This window comes from Peromyscus maniculatus, chromosome 7 (assembly GCF_049852395.1).
Source record: "Peromyscus maniculatus bairdii isolate BWxNUB_F1_BW_parent chromosome 7, HU_Pman_BW_mat_3.1, whole genome shotgun sequence".
Lineage (NCBI taxonomy): Eukaryota > Metazoa > Chordata > Mammalia > Rodentia > Cricetidae > Peromyscus > Peromyscus maniculatus.
The window spans coordinates 61,778,051-61,803,935 of NC_134858.1; the positions used below are offsets into that span (position 1 = coordinate 61,778,051).

The 25,885-nt window shown below is 52.0% G+C and overlaps 1 protein-coding gene across 25 annotated transcripts in view; it reads left to right on the forward strand.

The window, feature by feature from the left end:
* The first annotated feature begins 3,091 nt into the window (after nucleotides 1-3,091).
* Nucleotides 3,092-25,885, forward strand: part of Megf11 (multiple EGF like domains 11) — a 337,954-nt gene continuing 315,160 nt past the window's right edge. For 24 of the 25 annotated variants that reach the window (XM_076576500.1, XM_076576505.1, XM_042281110.2 and 21 more), the window contains exon 1: nucleotides 3,096-3,224. The gene's annotated coding sequence lies outside the window, so the exon portion shown is untranslated. Of the gene's footprint in view, nucleotides 3,225-25,885 lie in introns of all 25 variants that reach the window. The other variant, XM_076576504.1, reaches the window with a different exon arrangement.

Here is a 25,885-nt window from a genome sequence, read left to right on the forward strand (position 1 = left end):
ATATTCCACAACACCTGGGAGTCCTCGATGGGTTCCCTCTTGGGGTTTTGAGAGTGTCTCTTTAGGAAAGGAGAAGAGACATGGAAGAAGGAAGGCATGAGGGGCCACCTCAGTTAGGAAAAGGAACACTACCCCTTTTCTGAGCCCTGGGCACCCCTGTCTCCTGGGACTTATTTCCAGGAAGGAGGACTCATCTCAGCTTGGCCGTAAGAGTTTGACCTCTTCCCTTCCTCTCATGTTTAGGCAAAAAGGTATGTCCTTATGGTCCCCTAGAGGACAAGGGACAGACAGCACAAAGACTTGAGCTGGGTGTCTGACTCCAGGTCACTTGGTCAGCTCACAGTGTTCCTTTCCTCCTTCCCCAGGTAGAACATAAACTTCTATGTAGGTATTTAGCTACTGTGTGTATGTGTCTATTAGGGGTGTAGCTCAGTTGGTAGAGCGCTTGCCTAATATGCCTTAAGTCCTGGGTTTGATCCCTAGCACTGTGGAGAACCTGGATGGTGTCATACACCTGTAATCCTAGCACTTGGGAGATGGAGGCCAAAGGATCAGAAATTCAAGGTCATTCTTAGTTACATGAGAGGTTCCAGGGCATCCTGGGAGTGTGAGCTTTTGGGTGGCAGGTGGACTTTTGCTCAAGTTTCACCCTTAGGTGAGTAGCATAGTCTTAGATGTTACAACTTCCCAAATAAACTTACAGAAGTTGGACCAGGCCAAGCCCTGTAAAGCCTCTAGCACGGGCTTCTGCGAGCGGGCTCTCCTGGCAAGTGAATGATGGATTGTGGGTTCCCGCCGACCCCGAGCTGACTCCCAGAGATGTTTGCTAAAAGTGCTTCTGGCTCTGTTGTGACATGTGTTCTTGGAGGCCTGCCATCTGGGCAGGGAAGGTCCGGTTTTATAGATCCATGCGGCTTTTTAGAGTATGGCAGAAAACCAGGCACCCTCCCCTACCCCCAGCAATCCTTAGACACACAATTCCTGCCAGGCAGTGTGTGAGTGCAGCAGAGGGATGCGAGGGCGGGAGGGCCTGCTTTGTGTTGCTTTTGAGTACAATGGTTATCCAGAAAGACCCATCCGCCCCCATGAATCCATGAACCCACTTAGAAATGGGTGGCTACCACCCAGAAGTGGGGGTGAGAGGCAGGGTAGAGGGGCTCAGAACCCAAAAGCGAATGTGAAGAGGACATGCAAAGCCTAGTTTAATTTTAATTAAATTAATATTAACTGCTGACAGTGGCCAAGTGCCACCAACTCACGGTGCCAGGAACTGGGCTTTGGACTATCCTCCCAGGGCTTATGGTACTGTTAGTACAGGGAAACTGAGGCTAGAGGGATTAAGTGACTTTTTTTCCCAGTGTCACAGTGAGTGGAGCTGGCCTCCCAGTGTGAGAAACCCACACCCTGCAGGCTATGGAGATGGGAACTCTTTCAATGTCTAACTCAGTCTCTTGATTGTCACATGGGGAACTGAATATACCAGCCAGAAAATTAGCCCTGCATAGGAGGGCCAGACCTAGCTAGAGAGGGGGTACAGGTGCAGGTTGGGGTGCAGGATTTGAGGAGGGTGGTGTGAGCGCAGGGTACTTGTTGGCTAAGTGCCTCACCCTAGTCTCAGGCACGGCCACAAGCTCTGCCTCGATGTTGTAAATAACAAGCTCCCCCCCCCCCCCCCCCGGCCGGCATCGGCTGTCTGTTTGATTTGATATACCAACGCAAGGAACTGCTGGGGGTGTGTGTGTGGAGTTTTGTGGGGCCTGAAACCCCAACGTAGAAAGATCTCACCTCACACAGGGTGCCACCGGAGCTTCAGGAGTTATGGCTGAAATCAGGCTTGGAAGCCTAATCTGGTCCTTCCAGAGCAGGGCTGCCTGTTGTGGGCCAGGGGGAAAGCGGGTCTCCTCCGTCTTCTCTGAACCCCGCTGGGCTGCAATGGGCAGATGACAGCTGATACTCTTGGGGAAAGAGCTGGTTCCTCAGACTGCATAGGAACCTGTGCCGAGTGGCTTTTCTCAAAGCCACAAATATGCCTGCTTTATTGGCACAATTCTTCCAGGTGCAGGCCACCTTCCCCCAAGTGTGATTTGAGTTCAGGGGAAGAAAGCGACACCCCAAGCCGGGAAGCAAGAGTGAGGCCCTCACATGTTGGGGAGGAGTAGGGGGTTAAGGGGTTTCCTGTAACACTTTTTTTTTTTCTTCCCGGAGCTGAGGACCGAACCCAGGGCCTTGGGCTAGCTAGCCAAGCGCTCTACCACTGAGCTATAAATCCCCAACCCCTCCTGTGACACTCTTAATGGGCAGGCGTTCCCTTTGCCTGGCCAAACTAGGAGTGCTGTAGTCTAAGGTGTCGCAGCAGACTGAAGTCTTCCCCGTGGCTCTGGGTGCTGTGCCAGGCCTCTGGCACCCTGTCTTTAACACGCACCCCCACCCCCTAACTCCGGTTTGAAGCCCTGTCTCAGGCTGCAGGAAGCAGAGCTGATCTGACCAGCCTTTGGAGTTGACCACAGCATGGCAAGTTCTTGCTCTGGGGCAATGTCTGCAACTTCACCAGGTGTGGCTCGGAGCAGCCAGTTCTGCACATTGAGTTCTTCGCTTTTCTTGCCTTTCCCGGGTCTCTATCCTCAGCAGTTTGGAGATACTCCTGGTTCCCTTCGATTCTGGCTGGCTCCCCGATCCGGAGCTTCTAGAAAGAATAGGTAGGTGCGAAGGCCACTCTGATCCATCAGGGAGGAAAAAAGGGGAAAAGGAGAGAGAAAGAAGAGATAGCTGCTAGGGCTTGCAACAAGAGAAATGCAGAAAAGAGGGAGCGGGGAAAAAACCCGGTAAAAGAACGAGAAGGGGTGGATGCAGAGTAGGGAAGTGTGAAGAGAATAAAAGAAGGACACCGGCAGAGAGAAAGCCAGAAAAAAGAGCGAGCAAACGCGCGCGATCGCAGGGTCTGAAAAGACCAAAGAGGGAGGAAGGAGGTAGGAGGAGGAGGGAGAGCGCAGAGGGGAGGGAGGAGGGAGGGGCCGAGGGACGCAGGGGGTGGGGGCTGCCGAGGCAGCAGTCGCAGCGGCTCCAGCCTCCTGCTCGCTCACTCGCTCTCAGTGCCCGGAGCCGGCTGCCCGGCTCGGGGCTGTACGCAGCTCCCGCTCCTGCCGGGGATCCTGAAGCCTCTCCGGCTCCGGGGCACAGGACCGCGCGGCTGGCTGGCCCGAGCCCTGGGCACGCCGCGGAAGCAGGTAGATGGCTGGGTGGGGTCCGCGGGGACTAGGAGCCTCGGAACACTGTGGGTGCATTGGGCCGGGGATGTGGGTTCCAGTCCAGGGGAGGGGGCTTTGCAGCTCCAAGACTAACTTTCCACCGGCTCCGTGGATCGCCAAGCTGCTCCGGTCGGGTCCGGGCTCTAGGAGGCGAGTTTGGTGAGGGGCAGAAGGTGGATGGCTGGGCTTGCGGGAGCGCCTTTGGGTCCGTGCGAGAGGTGGAGAGCCCCGGAGTGGGCCAGGCGCGCGTCCTCCGGCCGCAGTCAGGACGCAGCGGCCGCCGCCTCCACGTGCGGGGAAAGACCTAAGAGTCGTGGTGCGGGTGTCCGGGAGAAGGAACCTGCCAGCTCTGCATGAATCTGGGGACTCCCGGCCCGGAGCCACCCTAGATGGACCGGACTTGCGCCCCGCCTCGCATCTTCCCAGCCCGGGAAGGGTCGCAGAGCTGTGGGGCGGCGCGCTGGTCCTCGCTGAGCCCAAGCCCAGCCTGTGCCACGCGCAACGTGGGTTCACTTTTTTCCCCCTTATCCCTCCCCCCTACTCTCTCTGAGGGAATCCCGGATGCTCTGCAGTCCTGTGGGTTGCCTCTGGCGACATCCCTCTGACCCTCGGCGGCGACCTCAACACCCAAAGTTAAAAGAGAAGCGAGTCTCTCCTCCTGCACTCGTGGGTGGCTGTCCCGAAGTTCCTAACTTCTCTCCCAATCGCAGGCGGTAGTGTTGCAGGTTGGGGACACGGGTGGTCCTCGTGGCTGCCCTGCGGGGCCACCTTCCTCTTAGACTTGATTTATTCTCTTAATTTTTAGGGGGAAAAAAAGACTTAAAAATAGATAAAAATCGTTCCTTGCGGGGATCAAGGTCGCTAGTGGGACGGAGCCACCATCCGTTTGCAGTCCCGGAGAGCCGAGTGTCGGCGTAGCGGGTACCGGAGCCCTCGAGCCCCAGCTGCTTTTTCCTGGAACTGACTCCCACGCTCCATCCCACTGTCGCCCTGTCTCGGGATCCGTCCCCGCGAGCCCCCGCCGTGAAGCCAGTCAGCTTCCTTCTAGGCTGGTGATGCTCTCGAGAAAAACCGGTCCAAGTGACTAGGATCGGTATCTCCACTCTTGGTCCCTCCGGGAGCCAATGAGGCAGGGCCTCCAGCGGGTTGAAGGATGCTTACCGGGAGGCTAGGGCTCCTGGCCATCCCAGCTCTCTGTGGCTAGGGTACTTGTGCCCGGCGCATCCGCGCCCATTACTCTGCTGGGGGAAACTGGGGTTAATGTCCTGACCAGGTGGTGGCGCGCGGTAGGCGGCCGGGACAGCCTGAGCCTGTCCCGGGTGGCATTTTGGCTCCCGGAGTCCAGAGGCTGGATTCGCCGACCCTCACTGCTTTCCTACTTCCCTCGCGTCTTTGTTGGACTGCAATCTGAATTGGTCTCAGGTGAGGGAGGCTTAGCGCAGGTAGAGGCGGCAAAAAAAGCTGGAGGTCTTTGCGTAGAGGCTCGCCTACCAGCCATTGCTCCTGCTCAGTAGGTTGGGTTCAGTGCCCCAGAGCACTGACATTAAGCCCCAGCCTAGGATGCAGCGCTTCACCTTCTGCTCCTTGGGCGGATTTCCCTGCGGTGTATGTCAAGCACTGGGCTTTCGATGTTTGCTCATATGTGGTTTAAGCGGCTAGAAATCGAAGCCCATAACCGCAGTCCTTTCCCTTTTCTTCCCATTCTACAGACTAGCCTACTGAAGCCCAGAGAAGCGGAGGGACTCGCTTAGAGCTGGTTAAGGGTTAAGGGGAAGTAATCCAGTCTTCCTGCCAAAGGGCTGGGGACCTTTCCTGGTTTTCCTTACTGACTTCCTCATTCTTAGCGCGAGGCAGGTGTTCCCAGTTAGGCCACTGCACTGCAGAATGAACAGGCTGGAGGAACAGAGGTTGGGAGGTTAGAGGCCGGCCGTGATACCCAGCATCCTCCAAGAGGAGCCATGTCTACTGTATGCGGAGTTTGTGCCTGTGCCGCCGTGTCTGCTTTTAAGTGCCACAGACCTGGCTCTCAGGTGGCCTGCGTGGCACCCTTGGCAGGCATTCTCAGTGGAAACCATTGTGTGTGTGTGTGTGTGTGTGTGTGTGTGTGTGTGTGTGTGTAAGGATCTTGAGTGACCCTCGTACATTGCCACTGGAGGACAAGGGCTTTTACTGCTAACCCCAGGCAGTGGACCAGCGGTGGGCCAAGGACTTGAGAGTCAGGGCCAAGGAGAACTCAAGTTCAGTCTTTGGCTCACAGAGCCACCACCTCTATGGAAGTGAAGGGTGAGGGTTGGCTCAGAAGGCAGGACTCGGTGACCCTAGGGCCAGGGACCCAGCTGTGGAAGCTGCTGTTACCTCCCCCCCCCCACCCCCAGGTTTCAGGCATTCCTTTGCTCCTTCCCAGCTTCCCTTTTAGAATCTAGGTCCTGGCAGATGAGATGGCTCAGCCTGGTAAGGGTGCTTGCTGCCAAGCCTGACAACCCAAGTTCGATGCTGGGGAGTTAAAGGTTGGAAGGAGAGCTGATTCCCACAGAGTTGCCCCCTGACCTTCAGACACTTGCCATGGCATGAACCCTTGCTCCCAGAATAAATAATGAATAAATAAATGTAATAGGAGCTAGGCGCTTGAGTATTCCAGGCTTTGGATGAGTTGGGCATTTCCCCTCCTGGGGACATTTGGTCAGCTGTTAGTTCTGCAGGTTGTCCTTGGGCCCGGGGACCTAGCCATGATCAGACAGGGACAGTCTCCAGCTCATTATTGCTGACTGCCTAGGTCCCACCCCTCTGTGCTTACAGTCTAGTTGTACAGAGGAGGCACATACCTAAAGGCCATCTGCAGAACTGTTGGCAATGTAACAAACGACCCCAGCCTCCCCTCAGGTGGCTCAGGGCTTCGCGGCGACAGAGTTTGAAACAGTGGACCATGAGGTTTGGAGAGTCTGCTGGTTGCCAGGGGTGACCCAGGACAGCTGTATTGCTGACCTTATATGTGGCACTGGAGAGCTGCCCTGTAGAGTTTCTGCTGCTCAGAGCATGGCAGGAGGGAACTGGTGCATGCTGACTGTGATCTTGCTAGGTCTCCACAGAGGCCAGCAGGTGACTGTGTACTTCTGAAACTCCAGCACCCACAGCTGCTTGGCCAGCCCTGGAGCCCCACTGTACAGATGGGTAAGTAGACCTCAAGTCTGTAGATTGGGACAGCTGTGCGGTCAGACGGACTCAGTAGAATCCAGGCGTCCCTTATGCCCCGTTCAAGTTAAAACGCTCTTCTTCCGAGCTGGGGAGACGGCTCAGTCAGTCAAGTGCTTACTGTGCAAGCCTGAGGCCCTGAGTTTGATTCCCAGACCCTCCTGAAGAGCTGAGTACAGTGCTGCTGTGTGCTTTGTAACCCCATCCCTGGGGAGGCAGAGACAGGAGGATCCGTGGGACTCACTGGACAGCCAGTTTAGCCTAATGGGTGAGTCTCAGGTCCCAGTGAGAGACCCAGTCTCAAAAACAAGGTGGCTCGCTCCTGAGGATGACACCTAAGCTTGGCCCCAAGCCCTCTGCCTGCACACTCTCACGTGTGCACATGTGCCCCCACACACATGCATGCACACACATAAATAAACATAAAAACTGAAGCCCTCCTCCAGAAACAAAACAAAACTGGGCAGTGGTGGCGTGCACCTTTAATCCCAGTGCTCAGGAGGCAGAGGCAGGTGGGTCTCTGAGTTCGAGGCCAGCCAGGAGTACACAGAGAAACCCTGCCTTGAAAAACAAAACAAAACAAAACAAAAAACCAAAACCAACCAACCAAACAAACAAAACAAACCCCACAAAAACCTGAAGCCCTTCTTTCTGTCTGGAAGACAGTAGGGCTCATGCTTCCATTAGGGAAGGGCTCCCAGGACACACCTTGGCTTCTGATTCAGTGGGCCTGGGCTGGCCTTGCTAATTGCCATTCCCATCCAGCTTCCAGCCATGCTGAGGCTCTCACTGTGGGAACCATACTTTAGGTGTGGGGAACTGAGGAAAGGGCCTGATTTTCCCGGAGATTCTATCGGAGTGGGGGGCTGGGACAAGGCTGTGATTTAGTACCTGGGCCTCCCAGGACAAGCTTCTAGGAGGCCCCCTCCCCCCACCCCCCCAGGTGGCTGTAGAATTAAAGGAATATTTTATCTTCATCAGCACACACACAGAGAATATATTGTCACGTAATTAGGGAATAAATAGGTGTCGCTCGCTCGATGGCTGCAGACTTTGTGCCCCGTGGCTCCGTGGGGGTTTATTAGAGTAGCGTTATAATTGAGAAGGAGTCATCCACTCCCTGAGCGCCTCATCAAACTTTCATGGCCAGGGGGGTCGTTGTCCAGAAAGGTGTGTCTTCTTCATTTAAAAGAAAAGAAAGTGGGTTGGGGGGCGGGGGCGGGGGCGGGGGTGGCTCAGCTGGCCGAGTGCTTGCATAGCTTACATGGGGCCCTGGGTTCGAGATTCGGCACCGAACAAACCAGGTATGGTGGCACAGGCCTGTAATTACAGCACTCAGGAGGTGGAGGCAGGAGGATCAGGAGTTCAAGGTCATCCTCCACTAAGCGGCAAGTTCAAGGAGAGCCTGGGCTACGTGAGACCCTGTCTCAACATCGAGGGAGGGAGAAAAGAGTAGAAGGAAAGAAGGAAGGGAGGAAAGACAGACAGAAGGGACTCAGCAAGATGCTTTTCCTGATACCGGACTAGCTGTGCTTCATCTGACAGCTGCCATGCAAGGTGTTCTTAGGGAACAAAGGAAAGAAAGAAAGGAAGGAAGGAAGGAAGGAAGGAAGGAAGGAAGGAAAGAAAAGGAAGGAAGGAAGGAAGGAAGAAAGGAAAGAAAGAAAGAGAGAGAGAGAAAGAAAGAAAGAAAGAAAGAAAGAAAGAAAGAAAGAAAGAAAGAAAGAAAGAAAGAAAGAAAGAAAGAAAGAAAGAACAGTAGAACCGGGCAGTGGTGGCGCACGCCTTTAATCCCAGCACTCGGGAGGCAGAGGCAGGTGGATTTCTGTGAGTTCAAGGCCAGCCTGGTCTACAGAGTGAGTTCCAGGACAGCCAGGGCTGTTACACAGAGAAACCCTGTCTCAAAAAACCAACAAACAAAAAGAAAAAAAGAAAGAAAGAAAAGAAAAAAGACAAAAAGGAACAGCAGTTTGATCAGAGCAAGGCTTCCAGGAGTCTGCAGCACACGTTCTGGATCTGTTTGTTGACACTGTCTGCTTTAGATTTCTGTTTCTGACTTGGCGCTGAATCTAGGGGTGGGGGGTGGAGGGTGGGGGGTGGGGGGGCTCTTCCACTCTGTGATAGGTCCATCTACCATGTGTGTTAATTAGGCCCCAAAGAAAAGAATCATAACAGAGTTGTTCTCCCTAAATGCTGGTATTTTTCATCTGGATTCTATTTATTGATTATTTTACAGTCGAGAAGGAACAGCAATCCATGTTTTTATTTCTTTATTTTTTATAACAAAGCTAGCTGCAGTAATTATGCAGGCGCAACATGTCTGTTCTGGAGCAGGAAGTTGGAATTCGTTCAGCCTGACTCAAACATTTGGGTGAGATCTAATTGAGAAAGACATTTCAAAGAACAAATATTGAGGAATTTGGACCTGTGCTGGTGGCCTCTCTGGGCCAGTGTGAGTCCCTTGCCGGTGTCTTGATTCTTGAAGGTGGAGGAAGAGAATGGAGGACCAGTGGTCAGTCATGTTAAGACTGCTGTCAGAATGTGAGGTGGAAACTTAGACCCCTCTAAGTTTCAGCCAGGCTCAGAAAAGGGAAAACTGAAACCTTTAGATGAGGAAGAGGGCATTCAAAATCAAATATAGATCGAAGCTTTACTGAATGCCCAACCTTGGGGTAGGCTCAGCGAGGGTGGGGAATAGGACTTATATGTGTCGTTTATCTTTCATAACAACTCAGGTAGCTATAGAGACAAGAGCCCTTGACTGGAGAGGGTGTCAGAGCTGCCAGCGACAGAAGACCTGAACCCTCCTGGCTGGAACAATAAGGGACTCGGAGTCTCCTGGAACAAGAGGTCTAGGCTATTTCTGCTCCAAGGTTGTTTCTTTCAGTGGCTTAGCAGCAGCAGCATCGAACATCCAGATACTTCTTCATCCTCTTTGTTCTCAAGGTCACAAAATGGCTGCAATGGTTGCAAGTGTTGCATCCTCAAATCTCCTGCAGAGGCAGAATAGGCGGCGAGGGGAGCCTTTCCCAGCCTCTGATCTAACTTTGCCTCTTGTCTTCTTGACTGAATTTGTGAGTCCAGTGCCATGCCTAAACTAAGCAGAGGCAAGGGGTAGAGATGTCCACAATTGGTCTAGAACAATCTTGATGGGCTATTGAATCACAGAAAGGAACAAAATTGGAAAGGAGAAAGAAGCATCGAGCACCTGTCAGCTACAGAGTTTAAGACCTGGGTTTGAATCCTCTCTCTCCCCCTTTTTAAACCTCATGACTTTGGGCAAAGGATTTTAACCTTCTATGCCCTCAGTTTACTCATCTGTATAATGGGGTTGATTGGGAAGATAAATCTGAGTTAGATCAAGAACTACATTTGACCAATACAAGACAAGTAGAGGATTGGAAGATTTGACCTTGACCATCAGGGAATGTAGAACCCTGTTTGGGAGATGTGGTGGATTCTACCACACTCAACAGAGTCAGAAGGCAGAGCCAGAGGAGGATATATGGCCAGAAAAGCATCTATAGCAGGAGACCATGCCACCAGTGGGAGCCATAGCAGTCATGGCAGGCTTCCCAGGCTGGGAGTACTTTAGGGCATATCCCCAGACTCTAGCCCTGAAGTCAGGAAGGTTGAAAGCTCTGTCTGCCTGGGTTATTCTTGCCTTTTCCTTTTTGGTGGTGGCATGGAAGAAATCAGGCTAAAATACGGTCTTCCTGTACAACCACAGACGCAGCTTTGAGACAAGGTCTTAGGCGTCCCAGATTCCTTAGATAGCTGAGGATGACCTTGAACTTTGAATCCTCCTGCCTCTATCTCCCAAGGGCTGGGATTACAGGCATGTACCACCACATTGGGTTTATGTGGTTTGGGGGTTCAAACCCAGGGCTTCTTGCATGTTGGGCAAGTGCTGTACCCACTGAAGCACAAACCCAGGCTTGTGGTTGATGGTGCTTGTTGGGTAGATATCATCATCGTGACTCAGAGGCAGCTCTCAGCTACTCCATCACAGTGCTAGACTCCTGGCTTACAGTCTTACTTGGTTCTCAGTCTTGACCTCTTAGGCCATGTCTCAGCATTAACTGCATTTTATCATCATCATCATCATCACCATCACCACCACTACCATCGTCGTCGTCGTCGTCGTCGTCGTTGTCGTCATCATCATCATCACTGTGGGGTTTTTGATGTGTATCTTTGACATGGAGTCTCATGTAGCCCAGGCTGGCCTCAAACTCATTGTGTGGATGAGGATGACCTTGGACTTACTTGCTCTTACCTCTACCTTCAGAATCCTGGGATGACAGGCCTGTATCACCTTACCTGGCTTTATGAGATCTTTTTTGAAATAGGTCTTGCTATGTAGCTTGAGCTGGCCTTGAACTGTCAATCTTCTTGTTTCAGTGTCCTGAGTGATGGGATTACGGGTGTATACACGGCACCAGCTTGGATAATATTAGTAGTACTTGATGTCTGACTACTACTGTGAAATCTGTTGTCAGCCATTCCTCAGGCGTCTTCCATTCTGGACTCTGTTTTCTCTAGCAGAACCATATTCTCAGTGCGTGGACTCAACTTTAGCAACACCTTTTGGTATCTCTGTGACTCCGACATTCCCTTCCCAATGTCTAAGCACAACCATTGTCTTTACTGTTTTTCCAGGGTCTATCTTTCTGGCCTGAGGGATCCCCTTTGGCATATTGGGTGACAACTCCAGCCTCCTGTGTTGTCATCCTGTGGTGTAGGGGTAGACGCATGGAAGGACACCCTTTCCAGAACAGCCTGAGGGGCTCTCTGAAGGAGAACGTGTAAATGTCAGTGCAGAGGTGGCTGTGAGCTCTGAACCCATGCTGTGAGCCCCTTGAACAGTTCTGGGGCTACTGCCAAGCAGCCGGGGACGTTTCTGTCTTTTCTTCCTTCACGATATCTCCCAAGCAGGGTCGCATGGACCTTTCACCTTACATGTCCTCAGAGAACTCACGGGATGAGGCGGGAACTCCTTCATATCTGCCCAGGTCTTATCTTTTCTCTTCCCCTGCTAGGCCTTTCCCCTCCTCACCTCAAGACCTCTCCCCACCTCCTCTATGCCTCTCCCTACCTCCCCTGCTGGGTCCCTCTTCCCACCTCACCTCTAGGCTTCTCCACACCTCACCTCTAGGCCTCTTTACCGAGGCAGCAAGTCTTGCTCTTCTCTGAGTTTTCTGGAAGTACCCCTCCCTTTAAAGCCTGCTTCGAGCTGCATCCTCATTAGAGCCTCCCTGAGCACTGGTGCCCACGGTGCTCTTGAAGTATTGACCTCTCCTTCCCCGAACGTCTGTAGCAATTACTGCCCACACCGCACATTCTGTGTTTAATAGGACGCTGCTGGTCGTGCGATTCAGCATCATTTCAGGGTGTTCCTTGCCTCTCCCCGTTGGATCCTAAACTCACTGAGATCCAAGGTGGGGTGGGCTGGGTCCTTCTTTGTGGCCAACACTGTGGCCAGTAGATGGGGTTGAACCAGGGCCTTGTGCGTACAGGACAATTCAACGGATATTTGCTTCTTTATTGAGACAGGGTCTCACACAGCACAGACTGGCCTTGAACTCAATGTGTAGCCACAGATGACCTTGGATTCTTGATCCTTCTGAGTGCTGGGATTACAGGCCTGGCTCTCTCAGCAGATATTTATTGAATTCATAAACCACAGGAATAGATTATTTTCCTGAAGAAAATCACTGTTTTTTCCCACTCAACCTCAATTGAAGGGACTAATTTTAACGAATGCCTCCCATATGGGGAACAGACTTTAGGCAGTTTATAGTCACCTTGTAACTATCTGCAAGGGGTCAGGGAGCAGAAGTGGCCAGCAGGGGGCACCGAGGAGTGGGGGAACAGGGCTGGCCCTTCATCTATTTATGCCTAAGCATCTTGTGGCCATTCTCGCCGCCCCTGGTCTGCTGGTTTCTGGTCTCATCTGCATGTTTGCTTTAGTGGGTCCCCAGAACTTTGAACTGCTTACTTCAGACTACCAGCCTCTTGGTGAACACTTTATTTGAGGCGGAAAAGGAGGATGAGGCCAGTGGCCCAGGAGGGGAAGACTGAATAAAGGTTCTCAGAGTCTCTGGTGGCTTCAGATGACTGTGAGCAGCGTGGAAGCTTTCCTGAGACACCAGGAGTGTAGGACGTTTAGCCCAGAAGGGAACGGGCTAGAGCCCCATCGGGGTGCCGTGGTTCAGTAAGCTCTTGGACTGTGTGTGCTCTAAACCCATGCTGCCTCCTCAGACGAGGTCTTAGAATGGAGGATGGTGGAAGGCGGCTCCCAAATCCAACACCTGGCCTCCGGATGCATGCGAACACAAACACACATTTCAATAAAAGAAGCAAGGTCTTAAAAAGTTCAAGAGACAGGCCCAAACAGGATACCTACCTCGAATGGTAACCTTCTAGGGTCTTCTGAGGGAGGGGCTTCCTGGGGTACCTTCCAAAGACTGCTTTGGAGTTGGTTTTGTGGGTCCTGTCTCTAGGATCTACTTTTCTGCTCTGGGAAGCTGCCCTTCCCTGGCCTGACCTGCTTGCTTTATCACTCGAGCTTAAAATAAATACAATAAATATAAACACCCCCAAACTTTTTCTTTCCTGCAGAGGATGAGCAATAATCTACATATGCAAATAAATGGCATGCCAGCCCCATGAATATTAATTCAGAGAGGGAGTCTGAGGCTCTGAACTACACTCAGAGCCGGCGAGCTGGCATTTTGCAGCCCCTCGGGTGCGCGCTGGTAATCAGACCTGGTGTTTTAAGGCTGCCCCGCTCTCTCTGTTGACCTCCCTTCTCACCCGGAGCACTTACCAGGCAGATGCAAGGGGTCCTAGGTGGACGGGCTTGGGGCTCGGGTGGTGGGTGAGCTTCACTCTGGGCCTTTTTCTGGAGTCCAGGCCTCAGCTGCCCTTCTACCCTGGCCTTAGCAGGGAGTCACCGGGGACAGGGCACAGTTCTGGGGAACACTGTGGGGTGAATGTCAGGATGTCTACAAGGTGTGAGAGGCACAAAGCCTCCCCCCCACCCCCCAGCTAGCTTGTTCTGTCTCTTATAGGTAACTAGGGACATGGAGACCTGGAGGGGTGGCAACTTCCCAGAATGACTCCGTGCATTGTGGCAGGAAGCAAGAAAGCTTATTCATTCTCTGCTCTGAAAAAGCACATTTCTTTTTGTGTGTGGAGGAGCGAGTGGGCAGGGTGGCATTTCAAGTTTGTATACTTTTGGGGAAAGAGTCATTCTTTTCTGTGAACAGTCACCCAGGGACAGGTGGCTTCTGAAAACCCTGTCTTGTATCCCATTTGGAAATCATTTCTTTCCTCCTTCAGATTTCCAAATTAGATTACCCACAGACCAGAATTAACAAGTCCTCTCAGCAGAGATGACAGAACGGGATGGTAAAAAGGCCTGCGAGCCTTCAAGGAAGGACCAGGTTGGGGTGGAAACCCACCGGCCGGGCCGCCAGGTGGGAAGGCAGGATCTGGCAGGTGTTTCTCTGTCCCACTGGAATCGGGAAGGTTCTGAGGGAAACAGACAGAGAGGAAACACTACAACATGTGGCATCAACAAAAATGGGGTGAGCTCGGTAGGTAAGGGCTGGCCTAGCTCCCCCGAAGCCCTAGATTCAGTCTCTAGACCTGCATAAAAACCAGGGCTTGTGGAGCACACCTGTAATCTCAGCACTTGGGAAGTGGAGGCAGGAGGGTTGGGAGTTTAAGACTATCCTCCTACAAGTGAGTTGGAAACTAGCTTGAGCTACATGAGACCCTGCCTCAAAAACAAACAAACAAACAAACAAACAAAAAAACCAACCCTCCCCCCAAAAAACAAACAAACAAAAAAACTTTGTCTTGGGTTGGGCGTAGTTGGGCCTCTGTATTCACAACACTCAGGAGTCTGAGGCAGGAGGATCTCAAGTTAGAGGCCAGCCTTGGAGGAGACCCCCCCTCAAATAAAAAGTGTCTTGGGCTGTGGTAGCTCCAGGGTGGAGGACTTCACTAGCACGTGCAAGGCCTGGGCTTCCCACTGCCTCAAACAAATACTTCATTCTTTCTCTTGCTATTTGCTGTTGCTTTTGGTGATCAGAGCATCACCTTTGGCTTTTATTTTTTAATTCTTTTAAACAGTGTCCTGTAGACCCCAAACGGGCTTCAGACTCCTATGGAGACCGGCCTTGATCTTCCTGCCTCCACCTCTCAAATTCTGGGATTATATATACACCATCATGCCTGGCTCAGCTCACCTTTGGGGCTCCTTCTTCTCCTTGTCCATGAATATTAAATAATCAGCCCTACTTCTTATGGCTGCTTTGTGGGTTCAAGTTCCCAAGTCAAGCAGGTGTTTCAGTCATTTGGATCTTTCTTTCCAGACAGACCTGCTTGGCTGCCTTGTATCTGTAGATGAGGGTTGTATCTCCTCATGGGTCTTTGTAAGTGCTGGTGTCTCTTGGTGTGTTATGTGTTTTCTCCACCTGCCCCCTCAAGCTGACGATCGAACCAGGGCCTTGCACTTGCTAGGCAAGCACTCTACCACTGAGCTAAATCCCCAACCCCTGTGTTTTCTATGAATATGTACCTATTATCTGTTTCTGAGCATAGTGTTATGGAAAAGGACGAGAGCCAGTCCCTGTGTGTCTGTGTGTTTGTGGTGTGACTTTGTGTGTTTTTGTCTGTACATGGCTGTGTCTCTGAGTGTCGCCATCCTCATGTCTGGATAAGTCTCTGCACACACTGAAGACCCAGTACGGCCAGATCTTGCCAGGGCTGGCAAGCTTCCTAGTGCACGGAACACCCTGGGTCCTGAGTCCCCTCTAAGGCCTTTAGATTGTCCCTTGCCTCTTCTTCCCGCCCCTAGACGAGCCTCTCCCAGTCCCCCGAGCCCTTGCTAATTGTCCTCTGTCCCTTCCCCTTACCTCCCTCGAGAGTCTAGAGGCACTCTGGGCAGGCAGCAGCTCCTGCAGCCAGGACAGCCCTAGGCCATTTGCATTTGTGTCTGCATCTCATTTACATGGTCCATACAGACTTTCAGTTCTGCTGTTCTCAAGGTAAAACGCAGTTGGCTTTTCTTGAAGGTCATTATAGTAAGCCTTTTTTGCTTTTTATTTTATTCTTTCTGATTCAGACTTTCTTCCCAGAATTAAGGGGAAGGGGGCAGCAGGAAGAAGTGCCAGAAACCTTTGCATTTCTCTCGGCTCCCCCCGCTGCCAGGTAAAGGTCCTGGCTTTGTGGGTGGAGGTCCTGGGCTTTGGAAGAACAGTGATGGAGGAGATGTCCTTATCTCTTGAGGCAGGTGTGGGTAGGGACCAGTCCAGCCAGGGTCTGTCACCTGCTTCTCCAGTTCCCGGGCTTAGTTCTACAGAAGAAAAAAGCAGGAAAGCTTCACCCCTCACCCTGTTCCTATCTAGATACCAGAGAGGCAATGGGCCTGGGCTAGCCTTGGGAAACAAAGAGGATGAAGTGTGTCTTTTCCTTTCCTTTCAAACCCCAACACATCATCAGCCATCTAATGTCGCAGGAGGTGTTCCAAAGGCTTCCCCAGGAAGGCCACACCCAAGTATAGGCCAGCTCCTGGCTCTGTGTTCCCTCCACGGATGTGAATTGCAGTTCCGGTTCTGCTTCTCATTAGCTGCGTGTGCATGCTTGATGTTGAGTACCATTCTTGATCACTCTCTGCCTTATTGATTGATTGATTGATTGATTTCTGAGGCAGGGTTTCTCACGGAACTCACAGATCTGGCCAGGCTGGCTGGCCAGTGAGCTCTAGGGATCCACCTGGCTTTGCCCCCATGCTGAGGTTACAAGAGTGCACTGCCCTATCTGGCTTCTTGCATGGATGTTGGGGAATCTTCAACTCAGGCCCTCATGTGTGTGCAGCAAGAGACTGAGCCAGGTATCAGTGAGAGACCCTGTCTCAAGAACAAGCTGGACAGGGGTTGAAGAATGACACCCGAGGTTAACATCTGGCCTACATACTCAAACATATACATATGAACATATACACACATAACACACACACACACACAAAGGTGCTTCAGTGGGAGACAGGACGGCTAGCTGAGAGCAAAGAGACGGGGAGGAAAAGGGATACAGGACAAGGAAGCAGGAGGGGTAAACGCAAGCCAGGCCCAGCTCAGGAGGACCAAAGGATGCTCTGACGAGCCGAGTGGTGCTTCATGACTCCAAAGCTGTATGTTGGAGAAGGGGAGGGCGTAGCTACTAACTCTTTGGTTACCAGGATGGAACATCAGCTTCTATTGCCTGGACCTCTGAAATTCTGGCTCCCTCCCCTGGTGGGTGCTGCCTCTGGGTGCAAAGAATATTTGACCCTCTTGGGGTCTGGAGAAGGAACCCGTGCTGGGGCGCCGCTGCTCTTGAGTGTGATGGAGGCTGTACCAAGGCTGGCTCACCAGGGCATGCTGGGAGAGGAGCAGGGTTAGCTGAGACTGTGGCCCTCATGCAGATGGCGGCTGGTGACCTGGGAGTTGAGTGGAGCTCAGCAAATTGGGGCACACAGTCTCATCTGCCCCCCACTAGTCCGTAGACACACTCCTTCTTGGGGCCGCGCTCTGTGGTCAGAAGCGCAGCAGCTCTTGACCAAGTGAGGTGTCTGGAAAGGACTCATTCTTAGGTCTGCGTGAGTTTGCTCGTAGAGAGTCAGATGGGAGCCATTTCCCTAAGTCCTGGCTTTATTCCTAGCTCAGCTGGGGTGGGGAATTAGAAAGGTTCCCAGCTTGCGGTTGCCAGGGGAGTCTCACTCACTGTGGGGGGAGCTGGCACCCAACAACACTCACACATTTCAGTCAGAGAGAAGACTCTTTCTTGGTAAGCTCTGTCATGCAGGATCCTGAGTCAGAGACCAGTGTGTCTAGATTTGAATCCAGTTCTGTGCTCAAAAGCTGGGTCATCTTGGATGAGTGACTCAACAGAGTCCCTCCACGGAGTCTTTCCTGAGTGCCTGAGGTGGGCTGTGACGGTAAAGCTGTGACAATGCAAGAGAGACAGACGCCCCCCACCCCTTTGTCCCCGTGGGATGCTAGAGCATAAATAACTTAACAGATGACAAGGTGACAAGTGACACAGGGGACTGGGGCGGGGGAAGTGGTGGGCTGGGGAGGACTGCAGTTTTAAATGAGGAGGTCAGGGAAGGTTTCAACCAAGGCACCCTTTTAACACTGATGTCTTGGGAATGTTGCTCCGTGCCTTAGTTTCCCCGTCTGTACATGACTTGTTTATTTGTATGTGTATACACTGTGCATATGCATATGAAAGCCAGACACGGGTATCGAGGGTCTCCCTCAATCACTCTTCACCCTATCTTTTGAGGCAGGGTCTCTCACTGAACCTGGAGCTCACCAATTGGCTAGACCGACTATCCAGCAAACCCCAGGGAGCCTCTGGTCTCCACTCTTCCGATGCTGGGATTATAGGCACATTTCTCTGCTTGGCTTTTTACTTGACCACCGGAGATCTGAACCCAGGTCCTCAGGCTTACACAGCCATCGTTTTATACCCTGAGCTGCCCTTCCTGCCCGTGCATGTGGTCTAGGGTGTCATTTGGCACCCAGGGTTGCTGGAGGGTCAAGCCAGCTAATCCATACATCAGGTGTGGACCTGGCCTGGCACACGGCAAATACTGTCATTTGTCACCGCCTCTCAGGTGGAAGCCTGTCCTTCCTGCCACTGGGAGGCACCAGCATGGGTCCCAGACGGCAGGATTTTGGCAGGCTTCATCTTCCCAGGAGTGGGAGCAGCCCTACCCCAGGCCTCCCCAGCTTCTCATTAAAAGGGGACACACAGTCTCTTCAGTTGAAGAAGCAACGTTCACATCTTTTTACTCAAGCCTCCGACTCCCAGAGGGAGTCGTGACTGAGCTGTTAGCAGAAGTCAGGTTTAGGAAGTGGCTCCTTGTCTGTCTGTTGAGCTTCTGCAGATGCAGTGAGCTCAGGCCTGGGCTGGGCTGGGGGCTGGGTCCCCAGGAGTGGGCCCGAGGCCCTGCTTGCTTCCAGCTCTTGGCCAGGTGACTACTGTCTCTCATTCGTAGGCACTGAGACTCCTTTCAGCCACAATTTACCAGGGCTGAGATTTTTGTGGCTGTAATTTACTGCCTCAGCAAAGCTGGGGAGCCCAGTCCCAGTAGCCCACAGTATAGATATTGCATCTAATCAATCCTCTATTACTATGCAAACACATCCTATAGGCTACTGATGTCTTTTCCTTCAAACACTTAATGTATAATTAATGACACTTTGAATGCCAAAGAAGACACCAGCCCAAAAGCTCCCACTATGATTTATACCCACCCAGATAGGAGAGTGGCTTATCTGTCCTCTTACCATTCTGCAGTGGGTCTCCTCACCTTCACAGGGAGTGAAGCCATGGAGGAGAAGGAGAGGGCAAGCAGCCTGCCCGCCCTCCAGAAAGCACAGCACCCAAGTGAGATGGTGGCCATTTTTTTTTTTTTTTTTTTTTAGCATTTTAAAAAATATTTTTAGCTGAGGTCTGATGTAGCCTAGGCTGGACTTGAGTTCACTGTCTACCTGAGGGTGACCTTGAACTTCAGATCCTTTCATGTCTGCCTCCCACATCCTGGCACTGCAGGTGCACAGCACCATACCTGGCTTACGAGGTGCAGGGAATTAAACCCAAGCCATTTGAGCATGCTAGGCAAACGCGCCACCAACTGAGCTACCCAGCCCTTTCCTGTCAGCTTCTTGATGGCCCTGCCACCCAGCCCTCTCACACTCTGAGGACGTCCTCTTCTAAGTTGCTTGTGCTGCAGATGAAGACACAGGTTTTCCTGAGTCCCTGACCCTCTCTGCGGGCAGGGGGATCTGGAAGGAGTGCCTGGTGTTTCCCAGCTGGTGGGATAGCAGCATGGACATTGCTCTGCATAACTGTGTGAGAATTCAATATCATACACAGGTTAGGCCCTGAAACCAGGCTTCCTTATGGCAGTGAAGTGAGGAGAGCTGTGGCTCATTTGTAGGGTGCTGGCTTAGCATGCACACAGCCATGGGTCCCACCCCAGACTAAATGAATGGCAGGGCGATTCGTGCCCAAGCACTGAGGAGGCTGAAGTAGCATGATTGCAGGTTCAAGGCTGTCCTCGGTTATTTAGGGAGTTCAACACCAGCTTGGGCTACATTGAGACCCTGTCGTGAGAAAAGGAAAGAAAAGGAAAGAGGTATGGAGGAGATCCCTCTGGAGAAAAGTTATTTGGAAGGAGACAAGGTATTAAATCCCGTTGGACCTCAGGGGACTTGCCTGTTTTGCCAAGAGTGGGTTCCATGAAAAGCCCCAACCTCTAAGTTGATCTTGGAATGCTCTATAGCTCCCGTGTCAGGAATGAAGGCAACAGGGCCCATCCTAGAGGGACTATGTCTGTGGGAATGAAGAGACACACTGTCCAGTGTGACTCAGCCTCAGAGGGCGGTACACAGGGCCGTGGAGAAGGGGACCGGTCACGCAAGGCACATGGGGGCACCCGAGAATGAGTGTGACAGAGACAAACAACCATTGTCGCAGGTGGGCACATGCTCACAGGGACCTCTCCTGGCTTGGAGGACTTGGGTTCAAGCCACCTCTCTTCAGGGGAGCCTGCCGTATACATCCAAAACCTATTTTCATTTTTGTCATTCTGGTGGGTGAAGGGCAGCCTTGCTCCTTGCCCAGGAGCCTCCACAGGGGCACAGCCCTGCCCCCCACTCCTTCAGTCCATCTTAGTCCATACTTTCTGAGGCTGGATGAAGGATCTTTTTGAGTGCAAAGTGGACCAGGTTACTGCACTGTCGGAAACCCTTTAATGCTTCTCCGTTGCCCTCAGGATAAAGTCAAAACTCATTAGTGCGGCAGTCAAGGCCCAGTTAGCTGCCTCTCTCCATAATCCTTCTCCCCTTCACCAAGTCGCATGGTCCCCAGGCTTCAGCATGTCTTCTGCACCGCTGGACCATGGCTCACCTCTCTGCTGGCTCCTGCTGTTGCCTCATGTGATGTCCTTCAGGCTTCCTTTGGTGGGCTGACCCTTTCTTCTTCTCCAGAGGTCAGCCAGACACTGCTTTCTCCAGGAAGGCTTTCCCCTCCAAGGGGATCCAGCTTTCTGTTCCCTGTATTATGTCCTCAAAACCCCCCAGAGAGCCCCATGTGACAGGAATCTAGACAAGCATGGCCCCAGTAGCCAGTGCTTCTGTGAAGATCTGCTGTCACACGGAACTAGGGTAGCTTGGCCTTGAAATGGCTCAGATGCCTGCGTGGGGCGCTCTCTGATCTGTGGGAAGAGGTGGGGTTGGAAACCAACTGCTGGTTGCAGTGTGAGCCACCGGAGCTGGGAGCCTTGAGACTCCCCCACAACGTTACTAGAAGGATCCAGCATCTGTTGGACTTTAAGAAGCATCAGGGTGCTGACTAGCTAGGAGGGCGTGGGGTGTTGGGGGAAGGGTATTGCTCCCAGGCTGAGGAATGAGAGTGCTCTCGGCACCTGAACCCCTTGACAGGCAATCATGTTTTAAAAAGCTTAGTTTCCTCTCTGGTCCTGTCTCTGGATTTTATACATGGTTTTACCTCTTTTTTTTTTTTGGTCAAGAGAGTGGGTTGAGGCGATGCCTCATATTTTTCAGACTGACCTCAAACTTGCTATGTAGCTGAGGCTGACCATGAACTCTGTATCCTCTTGCTCTACCTCCAGAGTGCTGGGATTATGGGTGTGTAACCCCATGCCTGCTAGGTACGGTACTGGGGATGGACCCTGGGATCTTGTGTACACTAGGCAAGCACTCTACCAACTAAACTACATCCTCAGTCCCCATATTTTGACATTTGAACAGCTTAAATTTTTGTCCCCAGCTTGAGTTTTCCATCCCTGTGTAGCAAAAGGGACTTAGGAAGAGAAGATCTTCAAAGAGTAGGTTTGGGGGACACCCATTTGGGTGATGCCTCGCTCGTGTCCCGCTGCATGGAAGGAGATCTAGCTGGTGGTGTGGGTGGGAAGCAAGATTGCTTCCAAGTGGAGGATGAAGACAGGGAGATGACATCACTGGTGGCTGAGCTTGGAAGGTAGGAAGGGCAGAGAGGACCTGGTTTCGGGCCAGGAGCTGCTAGGGACTCCCCACTGGAGGCTCGCGTCCTTCTGGGTAATTTCCATCTTTAATTTCTTGGTGTTTTATGAACAGGGAGTAAATCAGGATCCCACACCGACTGCTTCGTGTAAAGGATTAATAAACTGGAGATTTATGGGGCAGTCGCAGAGGAAGGCAGTGGAAATGAGAGGAGACTGGCTTCCCAGGGGGCAGAGGCTGGGCTCAGCACCTTCCCTCTGGTGTGGGGCATCTGTAGGGAGCACTCTGCAGGCATGTGTGCCCTTTGGGGCTTGAAGGCAGGGGGGTGGGTGGTGAGGTTGGGTCTGGTGCCTCATCTGCATTCTTTTATCAGTGCAAGATCAAGGGGGTTAACCATCCCCGAGTCTGTCTGGGTAGAGTAGATAGAGATAGAGCTCTGGGCTCAGAGGCAGAGGGTCCAGTTTTGAGTTTAGGGCAGGAGAGACTAGCCTTTCCTTTCTTCGTGGCTGTATTAGTTAAATTTCAGGTAAGGGAAAACCATGGCCTCAGAGGCTTGGGTAGTGAGAAGCCAGGTCCTTGCCACTCCTCTGGATGCCCTCTGCAGGGCATTGGCCCAGGCTCGTGATCGGAAAACCATGGTGGTAAAATGGCCATTGCAGTCCCCATCAGCGCACCCAGATAGGACAGTGTCCAGTGGAAGAAGGACATGCCTGTCTCCTATTGGACATCTTTATAAGAGCAAGGGAAGTCTTCTAAAGGTCGTTCAAAGAGCCTTCTCACTGTCTTCCCAGTCAGAACAACTGTCACGCTCCTTCCTAAAGCGAACAGTGAGTTCAAGGCTAGCCTGAGTCACAGGAGACCCTGGGTCATAGTTTCTTATCCTGTTGCTGTGATAAAATACCCTGACAAAAGCAATTTAATCGAGAAAGGTTTTATCCTGGCTCACAGTTCTACTCCATCATTATGGGGAAATCAAGGCAGCAGGAGCTTGAAGCAGCTGCTCACATGCCCCCCCTCCCCCACAGAGAGTGGAATGTATGCAACTCAGCTCCCTTTCCACTTCCACAGTCTGTGATCCCAGCTGGAAAATGGCGCCTCCCACAGTGTGAGGGTCCTCCCACCTCAGTTAGCTCAATCAAGATCATCCCCTGCTTGCCCCTCTAATCCCAGCCCTCAGGAGGCAGAGGCAGGTGGATTGCCTTGAGTTCCTCACTTAACAAGTCCTGAGGCTCATCTCTCAGGTGACTCTAGAGTCTGTCAGATTGACAGCACTAATCATTGTATCTTATCTCAAAACACACGAACTATTAATAAGCTCCGCGCTCGCGTGCACACACACACACACACACACACACACACGCATGAGGATAATGCATCTTTCTTCACTTGAGTGTTTTTTTTTTTCTTTCATCTTTCTGAACTCTTTATGATGGTAATTCTCAGGTCGGCTCCAAGCAGAGAGAGTAGCACTGTGCCCCCATCTGTAATTGTCAGCATTTTGTTTACTTGGTTTCATGCCCCTCCCCCTTCCCTATGAAGGATTTTTAAGATGATATGAAATGAAGTCCGCCAAAGTGCCTGGCTGACATGCAGAACCAACGTGAGGCATCCCTCATTATGAAGATGGCATATTATTGCTGTCCTTAGCTACGTCACCAAGGGTGCTCACTGTCTTAGTGGTTTCCTGTTACAGTCACAAAATGCTCTGACAAAAGCAACATAAGAATCAAAAGGTTTATTTTGGCTCAGTTTGAGGTCCCTCATGGTGGGGAAGTCAGGTAGCAGAAGCTTGAAGCAGCTGGTTACATTATATCTGCAGGCAGAAGGAGAGAGCCCTGAACGCATAAGTTCTCAGAAAGCAAGCTCAGCTCACTTACCCCCCACTCTACAACAGCACAGGATCTTCTGCCTAGGGAGTGGTGCCACCCACAGTGGCAGAATAACTCAGGCAAAATAATTCACTACAGATATGCCCAGAAGCCCACTGCCCAGGTGACAGAGTGTGTCAGGTTGATAGCAGTAACCATCATACGCTGTTCTGTGGGTATTCTCGGGCCCACTTGTAGAAGGTGGGCTGAGGTCTGGGGTGTCTAACATTCGTAACCTAGCCCTGCTGCTGGTGGGGATGAGACAAGAGGTCTGAGCACAGTCTGTCTAGTCTCAAAGGTGTGGGGCAATGTCTGTCTGGAACCTTCTCCATTGGAGAGACCATGGGCTCTCTTCCTCAGCCACTTTTCCTGAGCAGTTTTCTGAAGATGGTCCTGCTGTGTTCTGATTCTTGAAGGTTCCTCACCTTGATTTCCTTCCCCATTTGCCTGTGACGGATATCAACATTCCTTCCTCTTCCCACTGCAGAGAACAGCCCTGCTCTAAGGCCCTTACAAACCCCCCTCTTGGCAGAGAGTGCATTGAGATCTAGAGATAGGAAGTCTCACTGGCCCAAGGTCATGTGGTGACCTGGTATCATTTCTGCGACCTACCCCAGTTAGAGTCTGATAAGAATGCTGGGATCTCAGCAGTGGGTGCCTGGGCCTGGGTTATCATAGAAGACATGATTAGACATGTAAAGTGATTGGCTGACTATGCAGGGCGTGGTTGGCCCATCCCTAGGGTCCTCACACAGGAAGTGGATGAAGATATGAGAACAGACATTTCAGGACCCATCCCCCATACCAGTTCCCTGACCCTGGGTTGCTCTGGGGAGGGAAGACACTGTCTGCTGCTTCCTCCCCTTTTCCTCCTCTTGCCCGCTCTGCAGGGCATGTCAAGCTGCTTAAAACAGAGCTTAGGGAGGAAGGAAGGCGTGGGTGGTAGGCACTAAGGGTGGGAAGTCCTGGTGTTAAAAGGCAGGTCTGGCCAATGGCCTGTGTGATCTTAAGTACAAGCCATCTAGAACACAGGACTCCTGTTTTATTCACATGAAACAGAGAACGATCCTTCACAGAGTCACCACGGGACTCACTGCTCAAACCCAATATCAGGTTCAACCCCAAGGAGCACAGCAGTCAGTTCCTCAAGGCTCATAGGACTCAGATAGGCTGGGCTTGGCCGCATCCACACGGGCTGATCTTCAGTGATCACAACTCTGGGAGGAAACTGAGGCCCGAGGTGACTGTACTAGTGACCAGAACAGCAGAGCCTCAGGGTCATGTAGGAAAATGGGTGCCAAAAGCAAAAAACCTCTCTGATTTTTTCCTGCCTATGTGTGGGTGTACATGCATGCGTATGTATGTGTGTATGTGCAGGTGTGTGTGTGTGTGTGTGTGCATGTGTGTGTGTCTCTAGAGGTCAGCTTTGGGTATCATTCCTCAGGAACTGTTCACTTTTTTTGTTTGTTTGTTTTTTTAGACAGGGTTTTTCTGTATAGTTATGGCTGTCCTGGAACTAGCTCTGTAGACCAGGCTGGCCTCAAACTCACAGAGATCGCCTGCCTCTGCCTCCCAAGTGCTGGGATTAAAGGCGTGCGCCACTGTCGCCTGGCTCACTTTGTTTTTTGAGACAGGATCTCTCACCAAGTAGCCTAGGCTGTCTGGCCAGAGAGTCTCAGGGATCTGCCTATCTCTGCCTCTACAGTGCTGGACTACAAATGCACAGCACACCCCCAGCCTTTTATGTGGGTGCTGGAGCTTGAATTCAGGTCTTGATGCTTGCAGGGTAAGCACTTTACAGATTGGGCCATTTCCCCAAATGGTAGTTGTTCTCTCTCTCTCTCTCTCTCTCTCTCTCTCTCTCTGTGTGTGTGTGTGTGTGTGTGTGTGTGTGTGTAAGTTGTTCATCTTTGCGTGTGACCTAAGTGTGTGTCTGCAAACATATATATAGATGTCTGTCAGACCAAATGAGACAAGCCTGCTGGGTCCCTGCATTCTAAGGGTGTCATTAGGAAGCATTTGAGCGATCTTGACCTCATCAAGGAGCCTAATGGGTACAGAGCAGCCTCACTTACTGCAGCTCATAAAAGCCACTAGCTCCCTGGCCCTCAGCTTCCTGGGGAGAGATCTTTTTTTTTTTTGCATCACCACTGGTGGATGGGGCAGAGGGTGAGAATTGGCTCCTGCACTTGGCTTTGGCGCAATCACCTAGGCAGCTCTTGGAAGGCAAGGGGCTCTGCCCATGTGTGAATCTACACCAGGCTACTCACCTTGGCCTGCAGAGCAGATGGCAGGGCTGAGCCCTTCAGGTTGGCGGCTGTTCCCAGCCCAGGCCTTCAACCTTCTTGTCTTAGGGTCCTGAAGTTGGCCAGGCCACACTGCCCTGCCCTTCCTGCACACATGTTCCTTCCCTGGCACTCCAAACGCAGGTCTTCATGCTGTACCGCATGCTCACCACACAGAGACATCTCCCCAGCCCTGGCTGTACTGTGTCATAGTCCTGCCAGCAGTAGTG